At 41.0% G+C, this 22,021-nt stretch overlaps 1 protein-coding gene across 4 annotated transcripts in view; it reads left to right on the forward strand.

The window, feature by feature from the left end:
* cadm3 (cell adhesion molecule 3) overlaps positions 1-22,021 on the forward strand; it is a 115,254-nt gene that overhangs the window by 17,584 nt on the left and 75,649 nt on the right. The window lies entirely within an intron of this gene.

Raw genomic sequence — 22,021 nt, forward strand, 5'->3', positions numbered from 1 at the left:
CACATTTCCAGTTTAAGTTTAGGAATGCTTTATGGCCAACTATCAGATTGATACCTTGCCTGTGTAAGCTGAATCTGTAAGCTGCCTTTTAATAAATTGTGTTGCCTGTGGGCTTAATGTGAAAGCCAAGCCTTCATCACGGCCAGAGAAGACGTATTTAACATTTTTCAGTACTGGGTTTCTGTTTTGACCTCTTTGACCTCTTCTTACACACAATAGGGTAACAATGATCGCTTTATACTGAATGGCATGCTGCTTGGCACTTTCACACATCAGCCACCTGCTGCAGTGTTGCTGCCATCAGCTATCTGTGGCTACCTGAGGTCAGTGGAAGTGCTGATGATGCAGTGAGCCTACCACACAGTGGATGCTAAATAGCAAGTCTAAGCTGAATTAAGCATGATTTTTGGAGGGAAAATTCTCATCTCCTGTTTTGTTTTTTGTTTTTTTTTAATTCTTTAGCTCTGGAGAAAATGCATCAAATAAAATTCTTAACAGTAATGAAATTGTTCCTTGTTGGCATCCTAATATGTACAACAAAAAGTTCAGGTAAGGCTTTTTTTTTTTGTCATAACCCAAAGAAGTGGACAGACTAAATTTATTTATAGATGATGGGGCATGAAAAAGTCAACTTGAAATTCAGTGTTTGGGTGAAGAAAAAATAAGAGAGTCAGAGTTGAGATGGAGTTGGTGGAGGATGATCTGATATCGTCGTGTTGGTGTTGTCCCCCAGATCATCATGAAAATGTTGTTCCAGGTTCAACATTGCAAGTGACCAATCACATTGTTGTGATGTTATTCTTTTGCGCACCAAGCCATTCGTGCATTTATGAAATTCCAATGTTGCAAGGACAATATCAGTTCCGCTTACCGTTTATTAAAGGATTAGGGTTAGGGTTTGGGTCAGGGTCTGTTGATCGGCGGACAGAGGCGGTTTCGCGCAGCTTAAGTACAGTTTTTTGTTTTACAGCGGTTTTTCCCGAAGTCGCAAAAGTATGACGTCACAACATTCTGATTGGTCACTTGCAATGTTGATCCTGGAACAACATTTAGTATGATGAGCTGGGAACAACACCAACACGGTGATATCAGATCGTGCGTTTGGTGAATGTGCAGATTTGCAGAGGAAGGACAGTGGATGTTAAAGATGCCAGGTGGAAAAGAGGACCAATGTAGAGAAGGTTCATGGATGTTGTCAAGGAGGACATGCAGAGGGTTAGTGTAAAAGAAGAGGATGCTGAGATGGAGGGAGATGATCTGCTGTGGGACCAGCGGAAAGAAGAATCGTGAATGGAACGTGAATGTCTGTACCAAATTTCATCACAATTGATCCAATATTTAACTGATAACCTTCAATTTGAATATGATGGAGAGTGCTGGTCATTAGGATTCACCCTCTAGAGAAGATTAAGATGTGAACAAAGTTGCATGGCAATCTATCTACTAGTTGTTGACATGTTTCAGCAAGATGGTGGTGTACTCCAGAAGAAAAGCTCGTAACTCAAAAGTTTAATCTGTGCATTACTAGCAATAACTGGCATTCTGGTTATATTCATAGAAATACTTTACAAACATGGAAAATAAAAACTTGAAGTCATCATTGCAACATGTCACCTCAGCTGTGCTGTAGACAGAGTGTCAATCACAGTAGCCCCTGTGCCCAAACCAACAGTCAGTCGACAAAGTTCCATTTAGAGTGGAACCCGGCTTTAAATGCGATTCAGCTGGATTTGAGTTTGCTCTCCCGGCTTTGGATTTGAATAGAATAGAATCGGCCCTTCTTTTTTTTTTTGGCTTCCCTGGCTTCAGAAAGCAAGATTAGATAGAGGTAGAGCGGGAAAGAGACACATATGGCGAGGGAGAGAAGCAGAGTCAAAGGAGACAGAGGGATAATAAGAAATACAGAGCAAGCGAGAGCGTCCACGGATTTTTAAAATTGCAAGAGCCTTAAAAGAAATCCAAATTTAAGGCCTTGAGAAGTGTGAAAATGTGTGAAACGTCTGTATTAAGGGTCTTATTTTTCCACCACTCTATGATAAGTTTCTTTGTCCTGCACGTCCCGTCTTAGATTATTTCAGAGCAGAGCACGGTTAGCAGTACAATAGGCTGTGTAATGTTTTATTCATCATTTCTGCTTTAGCAAACAAAATTGGACTTCATGTTCCTTAACAGATAATTACACTGCCCGTTCATAATATCAGAATTTTTATAAGCTGTACTGAATCTCAAATAAGTTCATTTTGGCAGTTTTATCGTGTTCTATTTGTTGCACTGTAAGATCTGTAAACCCTAGCCAGATTTTGACAATAAAGTAATTACCATAAACAAATGACACTATTACAAGGGAGATTGTCAGCCTCGGAGGGCTTCTGTGCTGCATTTTAGAGAGTGTCAGATTTCAGAGGAAATCTGGGAAATCTTGTACGTTGTTAACAAGAATTTACATTACAGTATTAAAGCTTGTGGCACATTTTCATTAACAGTAATGGCAAATATTTGTCATCTGGATTTCTTTTTAAGTGAAAGAAATGAAATACAATCTTTCTGATGTTAGATATGTCAGGTTTTTTATATATACATGGATTTATTCGTCCAGCATTTGGTCCACTTTTTTCTTTAAGAGTATTAATCTCATGTATTCTTCTAACAATATTCTTTTCTCCTCTTCATATTCTTCTTTTTTAAATGAAGGTGTTACTTTGTTTCTTTGTGAAGTATATGAAGCTAAACTAGACACTAAACCAAAACAATAACTTAATATGGATTGACATTATCCTCTTACTTATATATGCAAATAAACAACCATTATCATTCAGTTAGTGTTTGTTTGGCCATCTGGTGACTGCTAGGCCAATATTTACCCCTTTTAGCTCTATTTTTGGCCTCCACCAACTCCTGAGGGAAAAGCCTGAATGGGGAAAGTATGTGTCTGTTCGCTTTTTATTGCTGAGTAGCTACAGTGAGTTTCTAGAGCCAATTTTAAAAGATAAATAAATAAATAAATGAAGGAATGAAAATAACATTTTCTGGCCTGAGCCAAAACCATAAAGTTGTGAGCTGCAAAGCAGAATAAAAGTGTAAAGCTGAGATAACCCGCAGTGTTTCTCTGTAATTTCGTAATTGTCATATAGTTAAATTGTGATAAGATACGTTGAAATAACAGCGTGTGAAACGCTACTTGGTGTTTACATTCATCCATTTGGCAGATGCTTTCGTTCAAAGGTCGAGCGGCGAGCGAAGGGCCACAGAACGACCACGTAAGGGTTGCTTTGTGATGGTTTGTTTAGCTGGAAAAATCTTTTAAGGGGAGTGGTTTAGTGTTTATGGACTGAACAGTAGGATGTGCATAGCATATTTTGATTGTTCCACAAGTGGCACGGCGGTGCAGGTTCACATAAGTGCAGTTTTCTTTATTATTAGAGAGAATGAGAAAAGGAGGAGTGGGAATTCAACACATTTGAGTTTGCGACATTCATTCAGTTTAAGCATCTTTAAGGCTCCTCTCTGATGTTGCGATACTCATTTGTTTTAGCTTTTGACACATTCCCCACTGAGGTGATCAATTAATATATGAAACAATGAATGACAAATTAATAACAAAAACAAAAATTAGTCGCAGCCCTACATGTGTGTTACATTGTAGACTGCACAATATAGCATTTCATTTCAGCAAGTCTGAGTGTCAGCAGGAGATTCATTAGCTCATTAGTGTGAGACTCATTAGCCAGAAGTCTTGTGATGTTTAAGTCTTTGGCAATATAAGTACTATACTCGCAGTAAACTTTGCACTGCCCTGACCTGCGTTTCTGCCAATTGAGTGAGAACATAGTCGGGGGGCTGGACAGCTTCGTCAGCTCTCTTTTTCAGGATGGGTCACCTGAAGTTTTGATGAATGTGCTTTTTGCCAAGAAGATTTCCTGTTGCTGACATTGTGCTGCTAATTGGGACCAGTGCAGAAGCTCTTATTAGTCTGATGCTCTCCTTTCCTGAATCCTGTAAGGAATCTGTGAGTTACGTTGATAAAACGTGGTCATTTATCTTGAAATATTACCCATAAGTTCAAAGAAAAAAAAAAAATTCTTTGTGAAACCTGCAGAGAGCTTGTAAAGGTAGAGACAGAGAGAGCAGAGAGTGCTGCTGCTGTTGCTGCAGCTGAGGTCTGGGCTATTTCAGGATGGTTGTCTTGCAGTGTAATGTGGTTTGGTACTTGTGTGTCTAGTCAGGAGGATATATATGGCTGAGTTTGCCTTGAGTGGCTGGCTGGGTTTTGAATGGAATTGAATGGATGCGTTCTGGTTTCTCTGGTTGCTGATTGCTGTGGTTGAGACTTTTCTCCCTTATTTTTCTCCCTCATTTCCTTTTCTGCAGGTGCCTTTGTCTTACATCTGCATCTTAATTCTGTCTTCACATTCCTTTTTGTTTGTCTTATTTCCACATTGTCTTACTTCCTTTTTCTGAACACCCCGTAATTTTATTTCAGGATTCTTTTTTTGTCTCTTCTTTATTTTGTCACAGCAGCTCTTTCGCTTCCTGCTTTATTTGTTGCTTCTCAGATTTTTTTTCTTTTTTTACTTTTACCTCATCTGCTTTGTCTTATCTTACTTCCTCTCTTGTTTATCCACCTCCTTTCTCCTCATTTTCCCTTCTTTCAACCCTTTCTTATTTTTCTCAGAAATCTTCTTGCCATTGTTTTCTTTTTGCCTCCTTGTGTTTTTATATGTCATTTTCCCCTCCGTTCTCTATGTTTATATCTCCTCCCCTCTCATCACTTTTAAGTCCCGTTTTCATCATATCTTCTTCCCTCTTTTCAGGCTCTCTGCTTTTCTGTCCTCTCCTATTGCTTTCTCTCTGTCTTTTTGCCTTTATCCTTATGTCTTTCCCTTTCTGCCTCCTTCTCTTGCTCTCCCTCTGTTTTTGTGCTTGCTGTTTTAGCATACTCTGCAGGGAGCACTCCTGCGATGCCAATTATATTGACTGAAGAAAAAGAAAGAGGAAGGGAAGGATGAAGAGGGAAAGAAGACTAAGAGGAGGGAGGGTGGGAAGACCTGTGCATGCACAAAAACACACATTCATGCTGATGGAGAGAATGAATAAGGGGATAGAGGCTTTAGAGCACAGGAGGAACAGAGGAGACAGAGAAGGAGAGGAAGAGAGAAATGATGAAAGAGAGGCAGAGCTGGGAGGAAGAGGACAGAGAGAAATTGGAGGAGAGAGAATCCGTCTGTGAGTGTAATAGTCTCCTGCTGTCGAACCCGGGGGAATTCACTGACTGCAGAGGGAAAGAGAGAGGTAGAGAAACAGAGATAGAGGGAGACAGAGGAAGAGAGAGAGAGGGGGGTGGGTGTGATCACAGCAGAGAGAGAGATGGAGAGATACAGAGGCAGAGCAAGCGAGACAGAGAAAGCTGAAACAGAGTGAGGCGGCAGGAAAAGAAAGATGACTTCAGTCCTTTCCTCTCAGAGCTGAGCTTGTAGGGCTCCACTCCAGGCAAATGTGGCTCGTGACATTAAATAAGATTCAGATTCAGGACTGAGTGTATGAATGGAGAGCGCAAGTATATCATAGTAATGTGCTGCTGTACAGTAGCTTTGCCGGGGGAATTAAATGTAGTGTGCAAGCCTGTGGATTGGATGTTAATGTTTTTTTGTACAGTGTGAAAAATGTCAGATTATCCAACAAAAAAAAGAGAATAGATTCTTACTAGAAACTATTTTCTAGACATGCAGACTGCTTAACTTGGATTACTTCTGTTTTGAAATACCAGTTTGTGAGATTTTACTCTCTCAGGAAAGAGCCAAGTAGGGTGTGTGAAAACAGTTAAGACAACCACGACAACATTGAAACCACTGACTGGCAAACTGAATGAGATTTCTCATTTTATTACAGTGTTTTGGCGGGAAGTCATACCGTGGCATTTATAGGGATGTGACTTTGACATATGACAAGTACAAATCCCAGTGGCACGTGGCTGTCACGATCTGAGGAGGCAGACCGTGCGGTGGTGTGTGTGGTGGACCCAGGTGCGAACACACGAGAGTAGACTGGAGTAAACTTAACTGAAAGCGAGCCTTTATTGTGGCTGGTGACAAGGCAGAAACGCAGTGACAAACTAAACTATGACTAAACTGGGAAAGTAAAACTAGGAAAAACTATGAAGACACAGGAAACCATAACTATGAATACTAAGACTGGCTGTGACAACATGGAGGGTGGGAACACAGACGACGCGACACAGACTACATGAAACACAGAGACTAAATACACATGAGGGATGATCAGGGGAAGTGGCCACACATGGGAGCACAGCTGACACACATGAACCTAACGACAGGACAAGAGAGGTGAAACTAAATACACTGACATTGAGTACAGACTTTCAAAGTAAAACAGGAAACATGGAGATTAGACATGACATGAACTAAACATAACCACGCAGACATGACGCATGAACCAGGGAGACTTAGTACAGGGGGAGACAACAAGACTAAACAGCAATCTAGAAATTAACTAGGTGAACTAAGCTAAGGCACAAATAAATACAAAAGATACATAAAACTCAAACACTGGGTCGCTCGACCCAGGACCATGACAGTGGCAGTCTCCACCAGCAGAACACGCCCCACCTTTCAGCCAACCTTTGCTAATGTTGTATTATACCCTGTGTCTTGGGAACTACCTCTGTGATAGACTGGATGTACCCCACCCCACGACAGCTGGGACAGGCTCCGGCCGCCCTGCATCCCTGAACTCGATAGCAGTGCAAGAAGTGGATGAATATGAAATCCATAGTGGTAAATTTCCAACATTTGTTTCATAGTTTCTGGCAGTTGCAGATTTGTTGATGTGGTCCTTTTAAATGACACTGATTGGTGCAGTGCACACACATCTGCACAGTCTACTGTACATCCATCATGCCACCTGTGCTTGCATGCACGACGATGTACCAGGGGGTGTTGGGTGTTTTTCCAGGTTTTTAGCTTGACATATAACTTGATAATATAAATTTATAGCACCCATTAGGGACAGGATGATAGATCTAGCCAGTATTTACCTTATTATATGTTGTGTCAGATAGTTAGGCTGTTGCTTAAAGTGATGGTTCCTCTCTACTGTATGTGCACAAAGAGAGACTACTGATTTTTTTTAAAATGATTTTGTTTTGGGTTTATAGTTTGATTATTCTGTTCTACCAACAAGTATAATTGAGCCCTCAACCTACCATGGGATCAGTGTAATGGGTTAATTGATCTTAAGGAGATGGTAAGAGTTTTATTGTCTAGAAAAGTCTTTTAGTGATCTGTGGTGCTTTAAGTGTTCTCTCTGAGCCTTTTTTACCTTGAAGAACAAGAATAAAATTTACATGGAAATGCTGTGCAAAGATGAATTCAGTTTGAATACATTATGGTAAGTACTGTCAAACGGATGTCAGTTACACTGAGACATTAAAGGAATAAAACGTTTTTTTTTAATACATAAAAGATTATTGGTTGCATAAGTAGTGCCTTGTCCTGATTCTTTACCCACTTATTTGCTATATTTACTGTAATAACACCATCTTCTAGTGCCCTCTGTGTGGCATGTATTTATAGTGTGTAGGTGTGCGCTGTATGCTGCCTTGCTCGCATTTGTAAAATGATTACGGTCCAGGGGTTGTTGATAAAAATTCCACAAGGTCTCCAGCTAAGTGATAATTTAATTTCAGTGTAATGCAATTCAGTAGAAATACATCAATCAGAATAAATGAGAGTGTATATTATGATTTGAATTTGCATTTTTTGATATTGAATAAAAAAAAATCAGAGAACATTTCAGCCGCGTGTGCATCTGTGTACATTTGCATCGTATACTGTGAGGTGCTGCCCTCATATTTTCTGTCAAGGGCGTCACCAGATGGTCACAGGACCGCGCCAATTTACCAATCTAGGCAGTCATTACAGTTAAGACCACTTGGAGTGACCCTAATTAGTCAGTTACCCCGCAAGGGGCACCCTGACAATGTGTAGAGGTACCCCGCCACTCATAGCACACGCAGATTAAACCGCCACTGTCCAGGCTCTATTGTTTCACTGTTTGTGTCTGTGGTGCCATTGTTGGAAGCTGCCACCGCTCTCCCCGTCTTTTTTGTCTTCTTCATCCCTCGTCTTGCTTTTTCATTGATCTCCATTATCTTCATTGGGAGTGACAAACCGTGGGGGTTGCGTTCGTTAGTTGAGGTTTGTTGTTACAAGGCATACACGCATTCCAGTAGACATGATGGGGAAGAGGAGCGTTGATCATGGTTCCTCTCACTCTCTCTCATACACAAACACACACACGCACACACACAGAGACACACACACAGCAACGAAGACATATTCTCAAAGTGGTCCCTCGAGACAAGAAACATGTCGGGATAGCGAAGCAGAAAGAGTTCTTGTACACCTGCAAACACATACTTTCAGCGAAGAGAAGACAGGCCTTGCATGAAATACAAAGACTCATACACATTACACAGACTGCAAACTTTGGTCCACATTAACATTTCTGCTTCTCTCAACCCTGCTTTGTCTCTCTGTGCTATTTCAAGGGAGACGCTCAATCGTGCACGCACTCCCATACACTCCCCCCCATCATCAGCACGCTTGCAAAAACACTTCGTCCTTTCATGTCATGTTGCTGAGCAGTCAGAGAAGAGAGGAGTGGAAAGAAGAAAGGAAGAAGGTCTGCCTGAAACGAAACAAAAAAACACCCAGCCCGAACACCCATTCTCATGTACTTCAGCAACAATTACATGACGAGACGAGAGAACACGTTTATTTGTGATTTCAAGTGGAAGCAGCCAGACAGGAGAGTTGACATGATACCAGAGAAACTTCAGTAGCATCTGCAAGTATCACGATTTGTAGTACGAGTGTATCCGAACAGGTTTCTAATAATTTTTTTAATTGTGCATTTAAGAAAACAGAAGTGTTAAACCATACTAGGCTGTTTCCTAAAGTAATTTCAGTGGATTTTTGATCATGTCTGTACTGGAAGGGGGGATGATTGAAACTATAAAGGCTGCTCTTGTAAATACTATGTTGAAGGCTGAAACAAAGTGGTTTGTACATTGTAACCAATGTGCAACCATGTGTAAAGGTAAAAATGTTTAGGCTATACTTTTTCTGAATGACGCTGGGGAAACAAACCATTTCCAATGTCAAAGAGGTTTGGATGAGAATGTTTTATACGCTGCACAATGTTTACTTTGTGTGAAGCGTACTGACAGCTTAACGCTTCGTCTTTTCGTCCGAATTTTTTCTCAAATGATTTCCATGCTATTCATACATGATTTTTTTTTTTTTTTGTAAAGAAGCAAACAAATAAAATAACATTGAATTTCAGGGTAGAAATCCTCTGCTGTGGTTGATGTAGTCTAGCATCAGTGTCACAATTACATATAGTTTGTCCATCAAATAGCCAAGTCAACGCACGTTTATTTTTCAGCCCTAAACTCTTCCAGTCATGAGGAACTCTAGTGTCATAATAAAACAGCCCAAAACACTTTTCATCAAGCACATATCCCAATAAATACAGGGAGTGCAGAATTATTAGGCAAATGAGTATTTTGTCCACATCATCCTCTTCATGCATGTTGTCTTACTCCAAGCTGTATAGGCTCGAAAGCCTACTACCAATTAAGCATATTAGGTGATGTGCATCTCTGTAATGAGAAGGGGTGTGGTCTAATGACATCAACACCCTATATCAGGTGTGCATAATTATTAGGCAACGTCCTTTCCTTTGGCAAAATGGGTCAAAAGAAGGACTTGACAGGCTCAGAAAAGTCAAAAATAGTGAGATATCTTGCAGAGGGATGCAGCAGTCTCAAAATTGCAAAGCTTATGAAGCGTGATCATCGAACAATCAAGCGTTTCATTCAAAATAGTCAACAGGGTTGCAAGAAGCGTGTGGAAAAACCAAGGCGCAAAATAACTGCCCATGAACTGAGAAAAGTCAAGCGTGCAGCTGCCAAGATGCCACTTGCCACCAGTTTGGCCATATTTCAGAGCTGCAACATCACTGGAGTGCCCAAAAGCACAAGGTGTGCAATACTCAGAGACATGGCCAAGGTAAGAAAGGCTGAAAGACGACCACCACTGAACAAGACACACAAGCTGAAACGTCAAGACTGGGCCAAGAAATATCTCAAGACTGATTCTTCTAAGGTTTTATGGACTGATGAAATGAGAGTGAGTCTTGATGGGCCAGATGGATGGGCCCGTGGCTGGATTGGTAAAGGGCAGAGAGCTCCAGTCCGACTCAGACGCCAGCAAGGTGGAGGTGGAGTACTGGTTTGGGCTGGTATCATCAAAGATGAGCTTGTGGGGCCTTTTCGGGTTGAGGATGGAGTCAAGCTCAACTCCCAGTCCTACTGCCAGTTTCTGGAAGACACCTTCTTCAAGCAGTGGTACAGGAAGAAGTCTGCATCCTTCAAGAAAAACATGATTTTCATGCAGGACAATGCTCCATCACACAAGTACTCCACAGCGTGGCTGGCAAGAAAGGGTATAAAAGAAGAAAAACTAATGACATGACCTCCTTGTTCACCTGATCTGAACCCCATTGAGAACCTGTGGTCCATCATCAAATGTGAGATTTACAAGGAGGGAAAACAGTACACCTCTCTGAACAGTGTCTGGGAGGCTGTGGTTGCTGCTGCACGCAATGTTGATGGTGAACAGATCAAAACACTGACAGAATCCATGGATGGCAGGCTTTTGAGTGTCCTTGCAAAGAAAGGTGGCTATATTGGTCGCTGATTTGTTTTTGTTTTGTTTTTGAATGTCAGAAATGTATATTTGTGAATGTGGAGATGTTATATTGGTTTCACTGGTAAAAATAAATAATTGAAATGGGTATATATTTGTTTTTTGTTAAGTTGCCTAATAATTATGCACAGTAATAGTCACCTGCACACACAGATATCCCCCTAAAATAGCTAAAACTAAAAACAAACTAAAAACTACTTCCAAAAACATTCAGCTTTGATATTAATGAGTTTTTTGGTTTCATTGAGAACATGGTTGTTGTTCAATAATAAAATTATTCCTCAAAAATACAACTTGCCTAATAATTCTGCACTCCCTGTACAGGATGATATATGGTTATGAGATTGGTCAATCAGCCTTAAAAATCTTGTGCACTGTTCAGCACTGATAAGTAGGATATTACTTTGTCAAAGGCAGGATTTATTATTTCAACGACTCAATCCCTTTCATTTCTTATACATAATACACCTCTGTGTAATAAGAGCACATAATGATCCAGTGGAATTCAATATTCAGTTGTCATTCTTATACCACAACACAGCAATCACATGTTCCAATGAACAAAACACAGGACAGAAAATAACAGCAGTAATGTGTTTATCATCTCAGCCACTGACTTTGATAAATAGCCAAAATGGTCTTCTTATAATTTACAGTTATTACTGCTTAATCATGAGAATGAAGTGCACAAAAGTAGTTTTGCATCCCAAGTCGTTGTCAAAGGAAGCTCTGTATTGGAGATTATGTATCAGAATTTCAGGAGCGGGACCGCGCCTCCAAACATGCTCCTTCTGGTTCTCATCTATATAGGTTCCCTCAGTTCTGTAAGCTGTTCATTCTCGTTTACGTGCCCCACCCTCACTCCCTCACCTTTTCAATTATTTAACTTCTTTACTCCTATTTAGTACATGGAGATCTGCCACCCCCGGGAGCTGTCGCGAATCCCCTTCGAGGCCTTCCCCAAACCGCAGCTAAATTCATGTCCAAGCATTCACCTTTACCTACTAAAACACTGTCAAACCTAAAGTGAGGACATCGGCCCAGCTAGTGAAATAGCAATTAAACATGTTAGCCTCAATACGCATTTGCTACTTCGTTTCATAACAGCGTAACACAGCTGTGACACCATGAGTGCAATGGGCTGCAGAGTTGATGAGTTTGTGATATCAGATGTATTCTAGGTGTATTCTTCAAAAACAGAAGTGATGCTCTGCTCGATGTTAAAAAAAGACCTTTGAAGAGAAACCAAAGCTTTCTCAATTCCTGTTCATAATGATTCACCACTTATCACAACATTGAGAATAATTTCTTTCTTTAACCAAGCCAATACAATTTCAAGTACCAGTATAATCATTTTAATAAGGATTGCGCTTTTTAAACACAATATGCAATTTTCTCTGAGAACCTTTCCCCAATGTTTTTCTTTGTAACTAAACAAATTGACTTTTTTAGCCTGATTGTATGAGTTTGAAGATTTTTTTTTTAGACTTACCTTATTTGATAAGTGAAACTGTCCTGTTCTGTTGGCAGATAGTTGTTTCAAGTAATTTTTTCCGCATTTTCTTTGATTTTGTTGCTTTGCAGTATTTTGTTAGCATTTTTTTTTCAAGTAACACCATAATTTTAAACTAAATTCTCCTTTCTATTAAACTTCTTAATAGGTCCTTAAATAAGCCTTTATATGCGGTTTCCCTCACTAAGCAAGAATCTGGGAGCCATCCATTAGCTCTAAATAGTGTTTGTATATTGATATTGCTGCCAAAACCCTGTGAAACATACAGCAATGTTCATCTATTCTATCTATCTATTCATCTATTCATCTTGGACATTGTACAATTTCTGTGTTGTGCTTCACTAGCTGTTGATTTTGCCTAACATCATAACTGCCTAACCCTGGCCCCACTCAGTTTTAAAACTGGCCTTGATTGAAAGCACTGCACTTTGTTTGTACCTCGGGTTGACATTTCGGTTGTGCTCTGCGTTTTCCAGGAGAAACCTTCTGTCTGTTTGTGTTTGTCAGATGGACCTTGAAAGCAACAGGCACGGAGAGCAAGGCGGAGGTGTGTGTTTGTGTGCCCATGTGTGTATGCTGATGGACGACAAGGGCGACTCCATTTCTTAGGTCAAGCTTCGGGTCATCTCTGTTGCCCTGGTAACCCTGTTCTGGCTGGGTTGCTTGGCAACAACCCTCTTTTGTTCCAAATGATTTAATTTGAAGCATATCTTCCCTCGTCACCCTTGGCTCACTGACTCACCCCTCTTCCTCGATCTTGTCCTCCTTCTGTCCCTCCATCACTGCTTGCTGAGTCTTTTCCTTCACCCTCCTCACTGAATTCCCCTTTTTTAAATCTTGGCCCTTCCATTGACATCGAGAGCCCAATCCTTCTTTTCCCTGTCCTGTAAGTCCCTCCTGTTATCAGAAGGTTTTACGAGCGGATAGGTGTGTGTGTGACTATGTGAGAGCACAAGAGTGAGTTTGCTGAGTTTGAAGGTGGTGACTTTGCTTGACTGTACTTGCCTTTCTGTACTGTGCCATACAGAGTACATTTTCATGTTTCTCATAAACTAATCTAGGATCTAAACTTGCACTGTCGTCTCCAATGCCTTCCTGTGAAGGGTTTGTATCATGTTCTTCCTTTGCCTGTAAGTGCCTCCCACAGTCTAAATATATGCATATAAATTTAATTGGGGATTCTAAATTCGCCTTGGTTTTCGAATAAGTGGCTAAGAAAATGGATGGACGGAAACTAATCGGCAGCTGTGCCAGCCTCCGTTCTTCTAAGAGGCTGTCCACAAAAGCCTGGCTGCAGGGACTTAATACTTTTCAGCTGTAAGAGCATTTATAAGGGTCAAGCACTGATGTTGGACACAGACTGAAGCCAGAGAATATGACCTGAAAGTCAAGACACTGTTGCCAAAAATGTGGGAGCATCACTCTCGTCTTCTGAGAAATTAAGATTTAGACATTTTGGAATTTAAACTTAATTTAACAAATAAGTTTGTTCACATACTTTGAGGCTACACTCTGTCATAATATTACAAACTGTAATGTTTAACCGTTGCTTAATACAGCAGGCTGTGTTCTGCTGTTGTGCCTTACATCAAACAAAACCTGTCATTCATAACAAAAAACAAAAAGTTTGCGAGTTTTTAATCAGTTTGTTCAGAATCATTACAGAGACATCATTAAGACATCATCAAGGTGTAATTTCACTCAAACGTAAATTATATTAAATGAACAGCCAGTGTGTGTGTGTGTGTGTGTGTGTGTGTGTGTGTGTGTGTGTGTGTGTGTGTGTGTGTGTGTCCTTCTCCTGCTTATCTAACAGTCCAAGTATCTGATTGCGGCACGCTTTTGTTTTCCAGAACAGTACACACATTTTTTCCAGACTTCTTGTTATTGCTGTTTTTGAAAAAATGGGTAGACAACACCCATCTTTCACAGAGAGATGAGCACAGAGAAAGACAGAAAGCAGATTCTGAGTCTCACCATAGCAGGTCCAGTGATCTTAGTCAAAAGGGCAGACTTCTGGTAATTGACTACTCATTTCTTTAAGTGGCCTATTGGCAAGGGCAGTCGGTGCATTTGCCAAAGCATTAAAGATTTAACTCTCTTTATCTTCCTGCGTGTGTGTGCGGAAGTGCAGATGGACAGATAAAGCTTGGTTGCCATTTTTGATATCATGCGATGATTTGTGGTGGAGGATTTTTTTTAAATCGTGGGTGTACTGGTTCAGGACAGGGCTTCTCTCTTTAAAATCTAAAGCATCTGTCTTCCTCTGTCTTCCCAACCCGACTGTGTCCGATTTATTTTTAAAGAAGCTTAGCTGACAAAGCTGTATTGAAACTCTGCAGAGATAATTATAGAGGTAATTATGATGTAACAAACAGCAGCTGAATAATGGGTTTCAGCCTGATTAGCAACTCAATAAAGCATATATGCCATTAAAGTATAGGTTCAGATTCAAGTCGCACATTTTATCTGTATGTACAGTAGGCATACTGGTTCTGAAGCAATACTCAGTTTTACTCCACTGCATCAAAAAAATGGGGTCAAATTGTGCTTTCATCATTTTAAATTAGTATGAAGTGTTTACATTCTGAGGTTGGTTTCTTCAGCCTTACAGTTTGATGTTGCTGGCTGAGCCCAACCACAAATCTGTGTGGCTCACAGAGCTGCAGGAAATGAACAGCTTTTACTCAAAGCTAGCCACAGTTTTTTATGCCTGTACATTTTTTATACAAAGAGAAGGACAGAAAATGATGCACTTTCTTTCACAGACAGCTGTGCATTCCAAGTATGATGATGGAGGATGAGAAACATTCAAATAAGTGATTAAAGTGCAGATGGGTTTAGGCAACTAAAATTGTAAGGTGCCTAAAGGGAAAGATGATGGGTACGGTTAATATCTGATAATCTGGATGTTAAGCGTAGGGTTTTGTTTTTTTTAAATCATAGGGTACAGAACTTTCCTGTGCTGAACCTAATCTTAGCTGAACCGGTGCAAATTTATGACCTGTTAAAATATCTGTAAAACTAGTGACATTCAGAGAGTGTGAGACTTCTTTGGGTCTACAACACTCAAGCAATTGCTCACTTTGGTGACAACCAAAAAATATTGCTCCCATCATAGGAATACTATCCTAGGAAACATGGAGAAGGAATTTAATGCTTAAAAGGCCATAGCTTTGGAAGATACCCACTTGATTTGACTCCCTCAGACTACTGAAGTTTTATTTCACTCTGATTTTGTAGGGATGAAACAAATTTAAGCACTAGTAAAGTGACCTTAGAAAGAGATAAGTTCAAACCAGTAGCGAGACAAGGAATGATAACAAGAAGTGTGAATATTCTTGTGGTCACGCATTTGAAAATATCCTATCCTATATTAACAGTTATCTCCGTTTATTGCTGCTCTTTCTCCCCACCTCACCACTTATGTCAGCACCTCTTCATTTTTTTCATCCATACTGTATGTGAGCTTTCTCATTTTTCTTTTGTCTTTGCTCTACTTCCCTCCATCTTGCTCTCATTGTTTCTTTTTTCCCACTCTTTTGGTCTTTTTGCCCCCTTTCTAAGTCACCCTGTCATCTCTCCTCATTGCTCTCATCAATCTATATATGCTTATTTCTGCCATGTCCTTCGCTCACCTCTCACTCTCCCTTTCCCTCTTTCATTTGCTTTCTCCCTGTTTTTCCCCTGTGCTTTTCTCTATCTTTGTCTTGCTCTCTCGCCATCCCAACTCTCTCTGTCTTTCTCTTCCTTGCAAATCATTATTCTTTTTCTTTTGTCAGCAGTGAAGCCCTTTTCTGCAAAATGAATCCCCCCTTCCTCCCTCTCTCCCTGCTTGCGCTCCCTTTTCATTCTCATAGTGCTGTTTCAGTGGCAGGGTGGGGCAGCCGGCTTGGCGCCTGACTACTGCTGCAGACACTGCTGGGCTATGATGGTGGTGGTGTGTGAGTGCGTGTGAATGGGGGGGATCTAGCTCGTGGAGGATGCGGGTAAGGAGGGGATTGCCCGATTTCTGAGCTAACTATGTTTGACAGGGAACATAGGGAGGGTGGGTTGGCAGGGTAGTGGAGGGGTACTTTATGGGAGGTGGTGGGGCCTTTTGTGGGCTCAGAGAATCCCCCACAAGTAGGACTGATTAAGAAAAAAGGCGGGCTGGGGTAAAAACTAAGGGCTAAGGAGGTTGTTTGTCCTAAGGTGGCAGATAGGGGGTCCTTAAATCCCAACATCCAGTCCCACCCAGCACTCCCCCCCTTTACTTCCACACTCATCTACATCCCTTGACAATTTTAAGTAATTTGTTCACGGTCCCAAATAATGTGGCACCAGAATGAGGATTGCAACAATCGCTGTTCTGTTAAAGACTGCAAAGCTGTAAAGAGCCTTTTTGCTCCAAACGATCTGCATTTCATAAGTCAGACATGAATGGGGGGTCTGCTTCTTTTAAAAAAAACAAAATTGTTATGATTTGCAGATTTTTCTTAATTCACCAGGAATTAAGAAAGAAAATAGATTCAATCTGCATCTTGTGAGTCGTAACAGCCGGACGGTAATGGTGGAGAGTTAAAGGGTGGAGTGAGGGGTGCAATAGTTGGGGAGGAGTAAACTTGTGGATGGTAGAGGTGGGCAGAAGGGCACACACACCCACACACACATATTTACAGTCCCGGATATGCACACACTTACCCAGGGGGATGGGGGTGGTAGTTGGGACAGCTGGGCATAGATGGATGGTGTGGGGGAGGCTGCTCCGTATCTGTCAGGGTGGGTGTATGTTTGTGTGTATGTCTTTCTGAATGTGTCCTCTGTGCATTATGGGGAAAGAGTGTGCATGCATGTGTTTTTCGCATGTTCCCCTTCTGGAGTCCAGCTGTATCTAATGCTGCATTTCTTTATTAAGCACATTTTTATCCATTAATGTCCTCGTGTCTGATGTGTGTGCCTGAGAGATGTGTAACTCTTTTTTGTGTGTGTATGCCCCTGTGTACAGTTTTGGGGGTGAGTGGTGAGTACGTGAGGGTGTGTCTGTATGGAGGAGGGCTGTTTGTGTGTGTGTTTGGGGGGAGGGTCAGCTTTCTTGTAGTCTGCGCAAGTGGATGCCTCTGTGTGTGTGTAATGGCCTGTATCATACCACGCTGTATCAACCCGCACATTGTTGGCTGAGTTTCCCATCAAATGTGTACAGCATCAGTGGCACCATGACACATGACTGTGTCTGTCACACACCATAGCCTTGGACTCAGTGCAGCTGCAGTGGAATATGGATACACGCACAGGAATGCACAGGGTAACGTGCACATGCACTTCGCCTCAACCACATGGAGATAAAAAGCATCTCATAAATCACACAGATACACACGCTTCTTCCCACGTATTTGTGCACAAACAGATATATTCCTAGCCACAAAAAAAAACAACCAAATACCACTGTGTGCTTGAGCGCTAACACGCACTAGCATGCAAACATCTTCGATAATAAGATTCTCGGGGCTCGCACACACACGCGCAGACGTGCACATACTGAGACACAGTCAGATAATTACCTCCCTGCAAAGCAACAAATACGCTCTGCTTACAAATATAAACCACATGTGCGCAAATATGAGGATAAAAATCTTATCACATAAACACAAATGCGCACTTAGACCAGACCTACATGTGAAGGTACTCTCACACGCATACGCACACACCCGCACACAGTTGTTTAACAGTAAATAAAGTTTATTAACCTGAGTTAATTAGCAACAACATCGTAAATCCACCCTGGGGGACCAAAAAACTGAGGAAAACAAGGAATTAAGGATGGGGAGAATTAAGCGAGTTGATCAGTAATAGAGGAGGAGGGGAAGGAGGCTTGACAGAAGGGCGAGGAGGTGAGGGGGGACGATAGGAAAGCAGGGAGGACATCAGGGCAGATGGAGAGAAGGAGGGGGGAGAAGCTAGAGGGAGACAGATGGAGTAAGAAGGAAAAAAGAGGGTGAACATGGAGATGTGCAAGGTGGTTTGAATTTTTCACTGTCTGTTCTTTGTAAGGAGAGAAATTGGAGGAATAAAGAGGGAACTTTTTTTCTTATTAAGGCAGTAGTTCAAACTTTTTGGGAAACACACTTCCAGAGAGTGAAATAAGGTGACTAAAATTAATCCAGTGTGTGTGTGTGTGTGTGTGAGTCTGTGTGTGGTACCGAGCTGAAGTCAGGACCTGGTTAAACTAGTTTCACCTGTTCTTATTCATACATATTTATGTAGTTTAGCTTAAATACATAGATACCAGGCTAACATTGGGCCATACAGGATGAACTTAAGCCTCACAGTATTGTATTTTATCATTAAAGCTGCTTGTTTGCAGAAGTTTGTAAAGGCAAAGAAAAAACACGTTTGCTTAATTTCATTCTAACGTAAAGCCTGGGGAGTACGGTTCATTGTCAACATTCAAAACATTATGGCAACACTCTTCTTCAGCACTGTGTGAACAATTTGTGTTTGACTGAATAAGTACCTTCTGTCTAGACATCTTCACAGATTGACTTTGAATTTTTGAAGTTAACCACAAGCTGAAAATGATATCCAAACTCAGTGCGCATGAATACATTTTCACAATAAACCGCCCAAAACGTAATTAAATGTGATATGAAATGCAGCTAACTGTAACAGAAGAGAGGTTTTAGTTGGTATATTGTCTCTCTTTGGATAAACTGAACAAGTTTGCAGTGCAGCTCTATATGTAATGCACACACATGAGATTGATAGCGATCTTCTCATCTAACTCTCTGACAGAAAACAAATAAACCATATGTTTAAAAAAATGTGGAATTATTCTTTCAGGTTGTTCCCTCTCTCTCTCTGTTTTTCTTTTTTTGTCACTGGAGATCTCTCGAGCGCTTCTCACTTCCTCTGTTGTCTCACTAGCTCCTTCTTTCCCCTCCCTCTCATTTTTTTTCACACACGCGCACAGTTTCCCACCTCGTTTTATCACCCACCCTGCATACTCTTATCCATCCATCTTTCTCTCTGTGTCCTCCTTCCTCCCTCCCTCATTCCATTGACTTGATATCCCAGTCAGCCTTCTCCCCTTGCGTTCTCTCACCTTGTTTCTGGCTAGGGAAAGTGTAAATTGTGTTGCTTTAAATACCCGTGTCTTACTCTGGCTCTAAGCTTGGTGAGGGAAGGCGTGGATGTGAGGAGGGAAAGAAAGAGCAGCAAACCACAGAGTTTAACTTAACGTCTGCTAAGGATAGATAGGTCTCTCCTTTTATTTTTGCAGCTTGAGTGTTTAACCTGACTTAACAGTTTAAACTCTGGATGAACTTCATTTCCCTCCTTTAACTTTGCTGCTAAGGAGATTCAAAGGTAAAAAGCACAGCCGTATCTGAATCCCAGGATTATTGGAGCCAGATTCTAGTGGCGAGTGACTCTTTAGCACTTGTATGAACCAGTTTCAAACAGCAGATGGTTTGGGTGCGCCACACTGGACTGTATCATAAAATATGTTAACCACAAACTTTTTAATAACTCATTTCAAATACTGTAATATCTCTAGCATCCATCTTAATACCCACTGCTTCTAACCGCACCCCTCTGACCATATAATAACGGTTTAAGTCGATTTGAGATATTGCTAAAAGATTGATAAATTATGCTCTTGCAGTTAAATTCTACACACATGGTCCTTCAACTTAATTAAGCCAAACTTTTCTTTGATTAATATTTGACCAACTGTGCTAAAAACGTCAGCATGCTCGTATACTGTACAATTCAAATAATTTGTATACATTAGTGGAGCTTTAAATTTAAGATGTAGAATGCCTGTTAATCATGATTAAAGCATTTTAGGCCTTATGGTCCATAAGAGTGAGATTAGCCTTTATTTGTTAGCTTTCATTAATTTACACACAATGTTTTTGTAGCTAACAACAACCGGAGCCTGATGTATTGGGCGTACTGGAGTAGCTGAAAATTATGTTTTGCTCCAAGACACTCCAGCAGTGTTAATGAACGAGCTACAAGTGCAGCTTTCACATTTACCATGCCAGTTCATGGATCGAATCTGCAATCTTCCTCAGACCCTTTCACTTCTCTAACCTTTAACAAACCGGCACCCCAGATCAATAATTTTAAATGAAAATAAAAGACCGATATATGACAAATAACCACGAGACAAACAAACAGGTATAATAACAAAGGCCGCTACCTTTCTGGAAGTTAACCTCCTTGGCTCTGGGTCGTTCTTTATTACAGGGGCGTGCTTAGTTTGAAACCTTGAGACATTTAATTGTTGCGCTTTTGAGTTTTTATTTCAGATTGAAGTTTGGAGAAACATCTGGGAGATAAAGTGTAATTTATGCAAAAAATGTGACGTGATGGCTTTGAAAACTTTACTCCCACACAAATTTGATGAAATGATTAACTGGTTGATATTACCTTGACTAAAGGAAAAGCTTTGTCTGGCATTTAGTGTTCCACTGATAAAAAGCGACATTTCTGGGTTTTTTCTGGTGATAAATATTCAACATTATGTAAAGGATCCTTAAAATATGTCCACTTTAAAAGCATGTCTCCTCACTGAAAAGTCACTAATTGGCTACTGATATTGTTTTACCAGCACAAATGTCACACTGAGCCTCAAACTCAGGTTGTCCTTGATCAGAAAATGCCAGCACTCTGTGGCAGCTAGACAACGCAAGATTGGCTAACTTGTCAGCGTTCATTGCGGTTGGCTTGATGGGTAGTGCAGTGGGACAGCCAATTTACCCAAAGTGTTCATGCCAAGTGGAGGAGCTTGTGCGATCAGCCACAAGAATTAGCCCAAGATGCTATTAAAGGAGACACTAATCCGTGGTACACTTGACCACACATTCAGCCCTCAGCCATCATGGTGCTTAGATAAACTAACCACAAGGTCAGAGCTGCAGTAAAACAGGAGAGAGAGCAAGTGAGCGACTTCCTGACATGAAGGGCTCTGGAAGTCTCTGAGTGTCTTTTGAATCCCGCTGGCAAAGAGCAGCTGTACCTTTATTATCGCTCTGAAACCTTATAGCCCAGAGGCAAACCTGAAGCCTTTTTTTTTTGCCTGATGTTTTCTGTGATGCTGGACTTGCTGGCCAGTTTTAAAATGAAAAAAAAAAAAGATGCCTATAGTTTCTCCCAGGTGCTCTTGGCTCATGTACCGCAAACGTGTGTTTTTGATGCTACATTCAGTTAGTTTGCTCTCCTCCTCTTCTGCAACCTTTCTTTGTGTGCCCCTCCTTTGCGTGTCTTGATGGGAGTTCCGCTGAAGCGCACTTAAGCAGATGTTCTTCCTGCAGAAAAAAAAAAAAAATCCATTCCACCGCCGGTGCAAGGATGCGATAACGCTCCACACCGAATATAAACCTGTCTCCCGCTTGACAATTTGGTTCCAATTAAACTATTTATATGCGCCGTATTTTCAGGGGTGAGGAGACCGCTTTGAGGCATATTTTCTTATAAGAAGTTCCCCCACGTTGGCTTGGTCTTGTTGTCAATTATGTCATATTTTCCTTTTGGTTGAGATTTGAATGAGTGAGCACCGGCATATTTGGAAGATAGTAGGAGAGGAGAGGGCGCGAAGGGTGCACACGAGGCCGAGATATGTGGAACTTCACGTGGCAAACAAACGAAACCGCAGCTACCATGTTAGGCTTTACTTACCGTAACGAGGGACTCCATGTTTTAGTATAGATCTCTGGTTCTGATTCACAATTTG

The sequence above is a fragment of the Aulonocara sp. 'chitande type north' Nkhata Bay genome, linkage group LG18 (genome assembly GCF_057382095.1).
Source record: "Aulonocara sp. 'chitande type north' Nkhata Bay isolate Kocher_YH1m ecotype deep benthic linkage group LG18, A_spYH_male_GT1.1, whole genome shotgun sequence".
Lineage (NCBI taxonomy): Eukaryota > Metazoa > Chordata > Actinopteri > Cichliformes > Cichlidae > Aulonocara > Aulonocara sp. 'chitande type north' Nkhata Bay.